General features: G+C 39.9%; 1 non-coding gene across 1 annotated transcript; it reads left to right on the top strand.

The window, feature by feature from the left end:
- Positions 1–10,415: 10,415 nt before the first annotated feature.
- LOC130942696 (small nucleolar RNA R71) lies at positions 10,416–10,523 on the top strand. Its single transcript, XR_009071258.1, has one exon. It is a non-coding gene; the product is annotated as a small nucleolar RNA R71 (small nucleolar RNA).
- Positions 10,524–11,343: the final 820 nt, after the last annotated feature.

Genomic DNA, 11,343 nt, shown 5'->3' with positions numbered 1-11,343 from the left:
CATGTGCTTGTGGCATGAAGGTCCAAGTGAAAAGCTTGAGACTGAGTGGTTAAAGTCGTGATCCAAAGCAAAAAGAGTGTGCTCAAGAACTTTGGACACCTCTAACTAGGGACTTTAGCAAAGCTGAGTCACAATCTGAAAAAGTTCACCCAGTTATGTGTCTATGGCATTTATGTATCCGGTGGTAATACTAGAAAACAAAGTGCTTAGGGTCACGACCAAGACTCATAAAGTAGCTGTGTTCAAGAATCAACACACTGAACTAGGAAAATCAATAACACTATCTAAATTCTGAGTTCCTAATGGATGCCAATCATTCTGAACTTCAAAGGATAAAGTGAGATGCCAAAACTATTCAGAGGCAAAAAGCTACTAGCCCCGCTCATCTAGTTGGGACTAAGTTTCATTGATATTTTGAGATTTATTGTATATTCTCTTCTTTTATCCTATTTTGTTTTCAGTTGCTTGGGGACAAGCAACAATTTAAGTTTGGTGTTGTGATGAGCGGATAATTTATACGCTTTTTGGCATTGTTTTTACATAGTTTTTAGTATGTTTTAGTTACTTTTTAGTATATTTTTATTAGTTTTTATGCAAAATTTACGTTTCTAGAATTTACTATGAGTTTGTGTGTTTTTCTATGATTTCAGGTATTTTCTGGCTAAAATTGAGGGACATGAGCAAAAATCTGATTCAGAGGCTGAGAAAGGACTGAAGATGCTGTTGGATTCTGACCTCCCTGAACTCGAAGTGGATTTTCTCGAGCTACAGACGTCCAATTGGAGCGCTCTCAATTGCGTTGGAAATTAGACATCTTGGGCTTTCTAGCAATGTATAATAGTCTATACTTTGCTCGATATTTGTTGGCCAAAACTGGCGTCCAAACACCCATGAGAGACTTTTTTCTGGTGTAAAAACGCCAGAACTGGCACCAAAGCTGGAGTTAAACGCCCAAACTGGCACCAAAATTGGCGTTTAAACTCCAAGAAGAGCCTATGCACGTGAAAGCTTCAATGCTCAGCCCAAACACACACCAAGTGGGCCCCAGAAGTGGATTTCTGCACTATCTACTTATTTTTGTAAACCCTAGTAACTAGTTTAGTATAAATAGGACTTTTTACTATTGAATTTACATATTTAGATCATTTTTGAGACTATCTTTGGATCACTTTTGATCTCTTGATCACGTTTTGGGGGCTGGCCATTCGGCCATGCCTGGACCTTCATCACTTATGTATTTTCAACGGTGGACTTTCTACACCTCATAGATTAAGTTGTGGAGCTCTGCTGTTCCTCATGAATTAATGCAAATATTATTGTCTTTCTATTCACATCACGCCTACTTCTCCTTCAAGATATACTGTCGTACTCAATTCAGTTAAGTCAGAATGAAGGGGTGACCCGTGACAACCACCCAATCTTCGTTACTCGCTTAGCCAAGATCCGCGTACCTGACAACCACAAAGCGGTCTACATGATGTTCAACGTAGTCATTAGACGACAGCTAGAGTATACTCTCTTTGGTCTCTGATCCACGGATCTGAATCACCTCTCCTGACAACAGAGCATTCGAATCCGTGACTTTAGAACCTTCGTGGTATAAGCTAAAATCATTTGGCAGCATTCTTGAGATCTGGAAAGTCTAAACCTTGTCTGTGGTATTCCGAGTAGGATCTGGGATGGGATGACTGTGACGAGCTTCAAACTCGTGACTGTTGGGCGCAGTGACAGTGTGCAAAAGGATCAACGGATCTTATTCTGACACGATCGAGAACCGACAGCTGATTAGCCATGCAGGAAACTGTAGCGGACATGTTTTCACTGAGACGACGGATGGTAGCCATTGACAACGGTGATCCACCAACATATAGCTTGCCATGGAAGGGAGTACGCATGATTGGATGAGGACAATAGGAAAGCAGAGGCTCAGAGGGAACAAAGCATCTCCATACGCTTATCTGAAATTCCCACCAATGAATTGTATAAGTATCTCTATCCTATTTTATGTTTTAATTCTCTTTTAATTATCAAAATCTCATAACCATTTGAATCCGCCTGACTGAGATTTACAAGATTACCATAGCTTGCTTCAAGTCGACAATCTCCGTGGGATCGACCCTTACTCACGTAAGGTATTACTTGGACGACCCAGTGCACTTGCTAGTCAGCTGCGTGGAGTTGTGAGTGATAGGAAAAATTGTGACTCATACTTTTCACAACTCAAACAATTCCTAGCAATGGCTCCAAAAACTTGGTGCACAATACTATGGTTCACACACATTCGTCACAACTTCGCACAACTAACCAGCAAGTGTACTGGGTCGTCCAAGTAATAAACCTTACGTGAGTAAGGGTCGATCCCATGGAGATTGTTGGTATGAAGCAAGCTATGGTCATCTTGTAAATCTCAGTCGGGCGGATTCTAATGGTTATAATGGTTTTCGAATATAAAGATAAATAAAGCATAAAATAAAGATAGAGATACTTATGTAATTCATTGGTGGGAATTTCAGATAAGCGCATGAAGATACTGTGTTCCTTCTGAATATCTGCTTTCCTACTGCTTTCATCCAATCATTCTTACTCCTTTCCATGGCAAGCTGTATGTTAGGGGATCACCGTTGTCAATGGCTACCATTCGTCCTCTCAGTGAAAATGGTCCAGGTGCACTGTCACCGCACGGCTAATCATCTGTCGGTTCTCGATCATATAAGAATAGGATTTACTATCCTTTTGCATTGTCACCACGCCTTACAGTCGCGAGTTTGAAGCTCGTCACAGTCATTCAATCCCTGAATCCTACTCGGAATACCACAGACAAGGTTTAGACTTTCCGGATTCTCAAGAATGCTAAATGGATTCTAGCTTATACCACGAAGATTCTGATTAAGGAATCCAAGAGATATTCATTCAATCTTATTTGCATGTAGAACAAAAGTGGTTGTCAAGAACACGTTCATAAGTGAGAATGGTGATGAGCGTCACATAATCATCACATTCATTAGGTTGTTGGGTGCGAATGGATATCTTAGAATAAGAATAAACGTGAATTGAATAGAAAACAGTAGTAATTTGCATTAATACTCAAGGAACAGCAGAGCTCCACACCCTTAATCTATGGTGTGTAGAAACTCCACCGTTGAAAATACATAAGTGATAAAGGTGTTCATTGGTTCCAGCCCCAGAGAGGGAACCAGGATAACCAAGACTTAATGGTTCAAAAAGACCAAATGGTCTAATAGAGACCCCCTATACAATAGTAAAAAGTTCTATTTATACTAAACTAGCTACTAGGGTTACAGAGATAAGTAATTAATGTAGAAATCCACTTTCGGGGCCCACTTGGTGTGTGCTTGGGCTGAGCTTTAGCTTTACACGTGAAGAGGCTTCTCTTGGAGTTAAACGCCAAGTTGTAATGTGTTTTTGGCATTTAACTCTGGTTTGTGACGTGTTTCTGGCGTTTTACTCCAGAATGCAGCATGGAACTGGCGTTGAATTCCAGTTTGCGTCGTCTAAGCTCAAATAAAGTATGGATTATTAGATATTTCTGGAAAGCGCTGGATGTCTACTTTCCAACGCAATTGAGAGCGCGCCATTTGGAGTTTTGTAGCTCCAGAAAATCTATTTCGAGTGAAGGGAGGTCAGAATCCAACAGCATCTGTAGTCCTTTTTCAGCCTCCTATCAGATTTTTGCTCAGGTCCCTCAATTTCAGCCAGAAAATACCTAAAATCACAGAAAAACACACAAACTCATAGTAAAGTCCAGAAATGTGAATTTTGCATAAAAACTAACAAAAACATCCCTAAAAGTAGCTATATGCTACTAAAAACTACCTAAAAACAATGCCAAAAAGAATATAAATTATCCGCTCATCACAACACCAAACTTAAATTATTGCTTGTCCCCAAGCAACAGAAAATAAAATAGGATAAAAAGAAGAGAATATACTATAAATCTCAAAATATCAATGAATATTAGTTCTAATTAGATGAGCGGGACTTGTAGCTTCTGAACAGTTTTGGCATCTCACTTTATCCTTAGAAGTTTAGAATGATTGGCATCCATAGTAACTCAGAGTTAAGATAGTGTTATTGATTCTCCTAGTTAAGTATGTTGATTCTTGAACACAGCTACTTTTATGAGTCTTGGCCATGGCCCTAAGCACTTTGTTTTCCAGTTTTACCACCGGATACATAAATGCCACAGACACATGACTGGGTGAACCTTTTCAGATTGTGACTCAGCTTTGCTAAAGTCCCCAGTTAGAGATGTCCAGAGCTTTTAAGCACACTCTTTTTGCTTTGGATCATGACTTTAACCACTCAGTCTTAAGCTTTTCACTTGGACCTTCATGACATAAGCATATGGTTAGGGATAGCTTGGTTTAGCCGCTTAGGCCTGGATTTTATTTCCTTGGGCCCTCCTATCCATTGATGCTCAAAGCCTTGGATCCTTTTTACCCTTGTCTTTTGGTTTTAAGGGCTATTGGCTTTTTCTGCTTGCTTTTTCTTTTTTTTCTTTAAATTTTTTTTCCTCCACCTCTTTTTTTTTTTCGCAAGCTTTGTTCTTCACTGCTTTTTCTTGCTTCAAGAATCAATTTTATGATTTTTCAGTTCATCAATAACATTTCTGTTTTTCATCATTCTTTCAAGAGCTAATAATTTTAACATTCATAAACAACAAGATAAAAAATATGCACTGTTTAAGCATTCATTCAGAAAACAAAAAGTATTGTCACCACATTAATATAATTAAACCAATTCAAAGGATGAATTCAAAACTCATGTACTTCTTGTTCTTTTGTATTAAAAACATTTTTCATTTAAGAAATGTGAAGGATTTATGGAATTATTCATAGCCTTAAGACATAGTTACTAAATACTAATGATCATGTAGTAAAGACTCAAAACATAGACAAACATATAGCATAAAACTGAAAAACAGAGAGATAAGAACAAGGAAGTTAAGGAATGAGTCCACCTTAGTAAGGGTGGCGCCTTCTTCTTGAAGGACCAATGGTGTTCTTGAGCTCCTCTATGTCTCTTCCTTGTCTTTGTTGCTCCTCCCTCATAGCTCTTTGATCTTCTATAATCTCATTGAGAATGATGGAGTGCTCTTGGTGTTCCACCCTTAATTGGTTCATGTTATGACTCAATCCTTCTAGAGAAGTGTTGAGTTATTCCCAATAGTTGTTTGGAGGAAAATAAATCCCTTGAGACATTTCAGGGATTTCTTGATGATGAGCTTCCTCATGCGTCTCGTGAGATCCATGAATGGGCTCTCTTGTTTGCTCCATCTTCTTTTTAGTGATGGGCTTGTCCTCTTCAATGAGGATGTCTCCTTCTATGACAACTCCAGCTAAGTTGCATAGATGGCAAATGAGATGAGGAAAAGCTAGCCTTGCTAAGGTGGAGGGCTTTTCGGCTACTTTGTAGGGTTCTAGAGAGATGACTTCATGAGCTTCTACTTCCTCTCCAATCATGATGGCCCGATCCACAGTTACTTCGGATCGGTTGCTAGTGGGGATGATAGAGCGTTGGATGAACTCCAACCATCCTCTAGCCACAGGCTTAAGGTCCAGTCTTCTCAATTGAATCGGCTTGCCTTTTGAGACTTTTTTCCATTGAGCTCCTTCCACACATATGTCCATGAGGACTTGGTCCAACCTTTGATCAAAGTTGACCCTTCTAGTGTAGGGGCGTGCATCTTTTTGCATCATAGGCAAGTTGAACGCCAACCTTACGTTCTCCGGACTGAAATCTAAGCATTTCTCTCGAACCATTGTAAGCCAATTCTTTGGGTTTGGGTTCATGCTTTGATCATGGTTCCTAGTGATCCATGCGTTTGCATAGAACTCTTGAACCGTTAAGATTCCGACTTGTTGAATGGAATTGGAGATAACTTCCCATCCTCTTCTTCTAATCTCTTGTCGAATCTCTGGATATTCGCCCTTTTTGAGCTTAAAAGGGACCTCAGGGATAACCTTTTTCTTAGCCACAACTTCATAGAAGTGGTCTTGATAGGCTTTTGAGATGAATCTCTCCATCTCCCATCACTCAGAGGTGGAAGCAATTGCTTTTCCTTTCCTCTTTCTTGAGGTTTCTCTAGCCTTAGGTGCCATCAATGGTTATGAAAAAACAAAAAATCTATGCTTTTACCACACCTAACTTAGAATGTTGCTCGCCCTTGAGCAAAAGAAGAAAGAATAGAAGTAGAAGAAGATATAGAAGAGAGGGAGAGAGGTGTGGGTTTCAGCCAAGGGGGAGAAGAGAGGGTAGTGTTGTGTGAAAATGAAGAAGGATGGAGGGGTTTATATAGTGGAGGGAGAGGGGTTTAGGTTCGGTCATTTAGGGTGGGTTTGGATGGAAAAGAGATTTTGAATTTGAAGGTAGGTGGGGTTTATGGGGAAGAGTGGATGGATGTGATTGGTGAATGATGAGCGGATAATTTATACGCTTTTTGGCATTGTTTTTAGGTAGTTTTTAGTAAGTTCAAGCTACTTTTAGGGATGTCTTCATTAGTTTTTATGTTAAATTCACATTTCTGGACTTTACTATGAGTTTGTGTGTTTTTCTGTGATTTCAGGTAATTTCTGGCTGAAATTGAGGGACTTGAGCAAAACTCTGAAAAAGGCTGACAAAAGGACTGCTGATGCTATTGGAATCTGACCTCCCTGCACTCAAAATGGATTTTCAAGAGATACAGAACTCCAAATGGCATGCTCTCAACGGCTTTGGAAAGTAGACATCTAGAGCTTTCCAGCAATATATAATAGTCCATACTTTATTTGGAAATTGACGACGTAACTTGGCGTTGAACGCCAAGTACATGCTGCTGTCTGGAGTTAAACGCCAGAAACACGTCATGATCCGGAGTTGAACGCCCAAAACACGTTATAACTTGGAGTTCAACTCCAAGAAAAGCCTCAGCTCGTGGATAGATCAAGCTCAGCCCAAGCATACACCAAGTGGGCCCCGGAAGTGGATTTATGCATCAAAAACTTACTCATGTAAACCCTAGTAGCTAGTTTAGTATAAATAGGATAATTTACTATTGTATTAGACATCTTTTGATCACTTTAGATCTAAGGAACATCTAGGGGCGCATAGTTCTCAGATCATGGGGGCTGGCCATTCGGCCATGCCTGAACCTTTCACTTATGTATTTTCAACGGTGGAGTTTCTCCACACCATAGATTAAGGGTGTGGAGCTCTGCTGTACCTCAAGTTTCAATACAATTACTATTACTTTTTATTCAATTCTCTTTTATTCTTATTCCAAGATATACGTTGCACAACACTTTGATGAATGTGATGATCTGTGACACTCATCATCATTCTCACCTATGAACGCGCGTGACTGACAACCACTTCCGTTCTACCTTAGGCCGGGCGCATATCTCTTAGATTCCCCAACAGAATCTTCGTGGTATAAGCTAGATGGATGGCGGCATTCATGGGGATCCGGAAAGTCTAACCTTGTCTGTGGTATTCCGAGTAGGATTCCGGTGTTGAATGACTGTGACGAGCTTCAAACTCCTGAAGGCTGGGCGTGATGACAAACGCAAAAGAATCAATGGATTCTATTCCAACCTGATTGAGAACCGACAGATGATTAGCCGTGCTGTGACAGAGCATTTGGACCATTTTCACTGAGAGGATGGGATGTAGCTATCAACAAGGGTGATGCCTCCAGACGATTAGCCGTGCAGTGACAGCGCATAGGACCATTTTCCCGAGAGGATTAAAAGTAGCCATTGATGATGGTGATGCCCTACATACAGCTTGCCATGGAAAGGAGTAAGATGGATTGGATGAAAGCAATAAGAAAGTAGAGATTCAAAAGGATTCTAGCATCTCCACACGCCTATCTGAAATTCCCACTATTGATTTACATAAGTATTTCTATCCCTTTTTATTTTCTATTTATTATTAATTTTCGAAACCCATAACCATTTAATCTGCCTAACTGAGATTTACAAGGTGACCATAGCTTGCTTCATTCCAACAATCTCTGTGGGATCGACCCTTACTCACGTAAGGTATTACTTGGATGACCCAGTACACTTGCTGGTTAAGTTGAACGGTGTTGTGCCCACACATAGCCAAGAGCCATAATAATGATTCCATACAACAACAAAGAGTACTACATTGATGTGATCACAATTTCGTCCACCAGTGAAGGATATAGTGTTATTGGATTGTGTGAAGAAGAGAGAAGTGGGGTAGGTGGGGATCTTGTGGGGTCCACAGATCCTGAGGTGATCTTGTGGGGTCCACAGATTTTGAGCTGTCAAGGATTTCTCATCCCTGCATCTTTTAGGCGTGTAAAACGCCCTCTGTATGCAATCCTGGCATTTAACTCCAGACTACAGCTTGTTTCTGGCGTTAAACGCCCAAATGTAGCTTGTTTCTGGCATTTAACGCCAGCCTGATGCTTGTTTCTAGCGTTAAACGCCAGCTTGGTGCTTGTTTCTAGCGTTAAACGCCAGACAGATGCTTGTTTCTGGCGTTTAAACGCCAGATAGCTCTTCCTCCAGGGTGTGCTTTTTCTTCTGCTATTTTTGATTCTATTTTTAATTTTTGCAATTGTTTTGTGACTCTACATGATCATAAACCTAATAAAACATAAAAGAACAATAGAAATATAGATAAAAAAATTGGGTTGCTTCCCAATAAGCGCTTCTTTAATGTCAATAGCTTGACAGTGAGCTCTCATGGAGCTTCACAGATGTTCAGAGCATTGTTGGGACCTCCCAACACTAAACCTAGAGTTTGAATGTGGGGGGTTCAACACCAAACTTAGAGTTTGGTTGTGTCCTCCCAACACCAAACTTAGAGTTTGATTGTGGGGGCTTTGTTTGACTCTGTATTGAGAGAAGCTTTTCATGCTTCCTCTCCATGGTTTCAGAGGAAGATCCTTGAGCTTTAAACACAAGGTAGTCCCATTCAATTGAAGGACTAGCTCTCCTCTGTCAACATCAATCACAGCTCCTGTTGTGGCTAGAAAGGGTCTTCCAAGGATGATGCATTCATCCTCATCCTTCCCAGTGTCTAGGATTATGAAATCAGCAGGGATGTAAAGGCCTTTAACCTTCACTAACACGTCCTCTACCAATCCATAAGATTGTTTTATTGACTTGTCTGCCATCTTTAATGAGATTCTTGCAGCTTGTACCTCAAAGATCCCAGTTTCTCCATTACAGAGAGTGGCATAAGATTTATACCTGACCCCAGGTCACACAGAGCCTTCTCAAAGGTCATGGTGCCTATAATACAGGGTATTAAGAATTTACTAGGATCTTGTTTCTTTTGAGGTAAAGTTTGCTGAACTCATGTATTTAGTTCATTAATGAGCAAGGGAGGTTCATCTTCCCAAGTTTCATTACCAAACAACTTGGCATTCAGCTTCATGATGGCTCCTAGATATTGAGCAACTTGCTCTTCAGTTACATCTTCATCTTCTTCAGAGGAAGAATAGTTCTCAGAGCTCATGAATGGTAGAAGGAAGTTTAATGGAATCTCTATGGTCTCTATATGAGCCTCAGATTCCTTTAGGTCCTCAATAGGGAACTCCTTTCTGTTTGGAGGACGTCCCATGAGGTCTTCCTCATTGAGCTTCATGTTTTCCCCTTCCTCTTTGGTTTTGGCCATTTTGATTATATCAATGGCTTGCACTCTCTTTTTGGATTCTCTTCTGTATTGCTTGGGAGAGTACTATGAGGAGTTTCAGTGATTTTCTTACTCAGCTGACCCACTTATGCCTCCAAGTTTCTAATGGAGAACTTTGCTTCATTCATGAAACTTAAAGTGGCCTTAGATAGATCAGAGACTATGTTTGCTAAGCTAGAGGAACTCTACTCAGAATTCTCTGTCTGTTGCTGAGAAGATGATAGAAAAAGCTTGCTATTGCTAAACCTGTTTCTTCCACCATTATTAAAGCCTTGTTGAGGCTTTTGTTGATCCTTCCATGAGAAATTTGGATGATTTCTCCATGAAGGATTATAGGTGTTTCCATAGGCTTCACCCATGTAATTGACCTCTGCCATTGCAGGGTTCTCAGGATCATAAGCTTCTTCTTCAGAAGATGCTTCTTTAGTACTGTTGGATGCATTTTGCAATCCATTCAGACTCTGAGATATCATATTGACTTGTTAGGTCAATATTTTATTCTGGGCTAGCATGGCATTCAGAGCATCAATTTCAAGAACTCCCTTCCTTTGAGGCGTCCCATTACTCACAGGATTCCTCTTAGAGGTGTACATGAATTGGTTATTTACAACCACGTCAATGAGTTCTTAAGCTTCTGCAGGCATTTTCTTTAGGTGAATAGATCCACCTGCAGAATGGTCCAGTGACATCTTGGAGAACTCAGATAGACCATCATAGAATATATCCAAAATAGTCCACTCTGAAAGCATGTCAGAAGGACACTTTTTGGTCAACTACTTGTATTTTTCCCAAGCTTCATAGAGGGATTCACCATCTTTTTGCCTGAAGGTCTGAACATCCACTCTAAGCTTGCTCAGCTTTTGAGGAGGAAAGAACTTGGCCAAGAAGGCCGTGACCAGCTTATCCCAAGAGTCCAGGCTATCTTTAGGTTGTGAGTCTAACCATGTTCTAGCCCTGTCTCTTATAGCAAAAGGAAAAAGCATGAGCCTGTAGACTTCAGGATCTACTCCATTAGTCTTAACAGTATCACAGATCTGCAAGAACTCAGTTAAAAACTGATAGGAATCTTCTGATGGAAGTCCATGAAACTTGCAGTTCTGTTGCATTAGAGCAACTAGTTGAGGCTTCAGCTCAAAATTGTTTGCTCCAATGACAGGGATTGAGATGCTTCTTCCATAAAAATTAGAAGTAGGTGTAGTATAATCGCCAAGCATCCTCCTTGCATTATTGTTGTTGTCATCATTTTTGGCTGCCATCTCCTCTTCTTTTTCGAAAATTTTTGTATGGTTTTTTCTGAAGTGTTGTATTTTAGCTTCTCTTAGTTTCTTCTTCAGAGTCCTTTCAGGTTTAGGATCTGTTTCAACAAGAATATTCTTGTCCTTGCTCCTGCTCATATGAAAAAGAAGGGAACAAAAAATAATAATAGGGATCCTCTTTACCACAGTAGAGAGATTCCTTTATGTGAGTAGAAGAAAATAAGAAGAAAATCCGAACACAGGTAGAGGGGAGAAGAGGGTTCGGATTTTGAGTAGAAGAGAAGTGTTAGTAGATAAATAAATAAATATAAGAAGATGAGAGATAGGAGTTTTCAAAAATTAACTAAAATAAAAGAAAGATATTTTTGTTTTTATTTTAAATTAAAGTTAAAATTTGAATTTATAAAAAGGAATA

The sequence above is a fragment of the Arachis stenosperma genome, chromosome 7, assembly GCF_014773155.1.
Source record: "Arachis stenosperma cultivar V10309 chromosome 7, arast.V10309.gnm1.PFL2, whole genome shotgun sequence".
In the NCBI taxonomy this organism is placed as follows: domain Eukaryota; kingdom Viridiplantae; phylum Streptophyta; class Magnoliopsida; order Fabales; family Fabaceae; genus Arachis; species Arachis stenosperma.
This window is presented reverse-complemented; position numbering and strand designations above follow the sequence as displayed.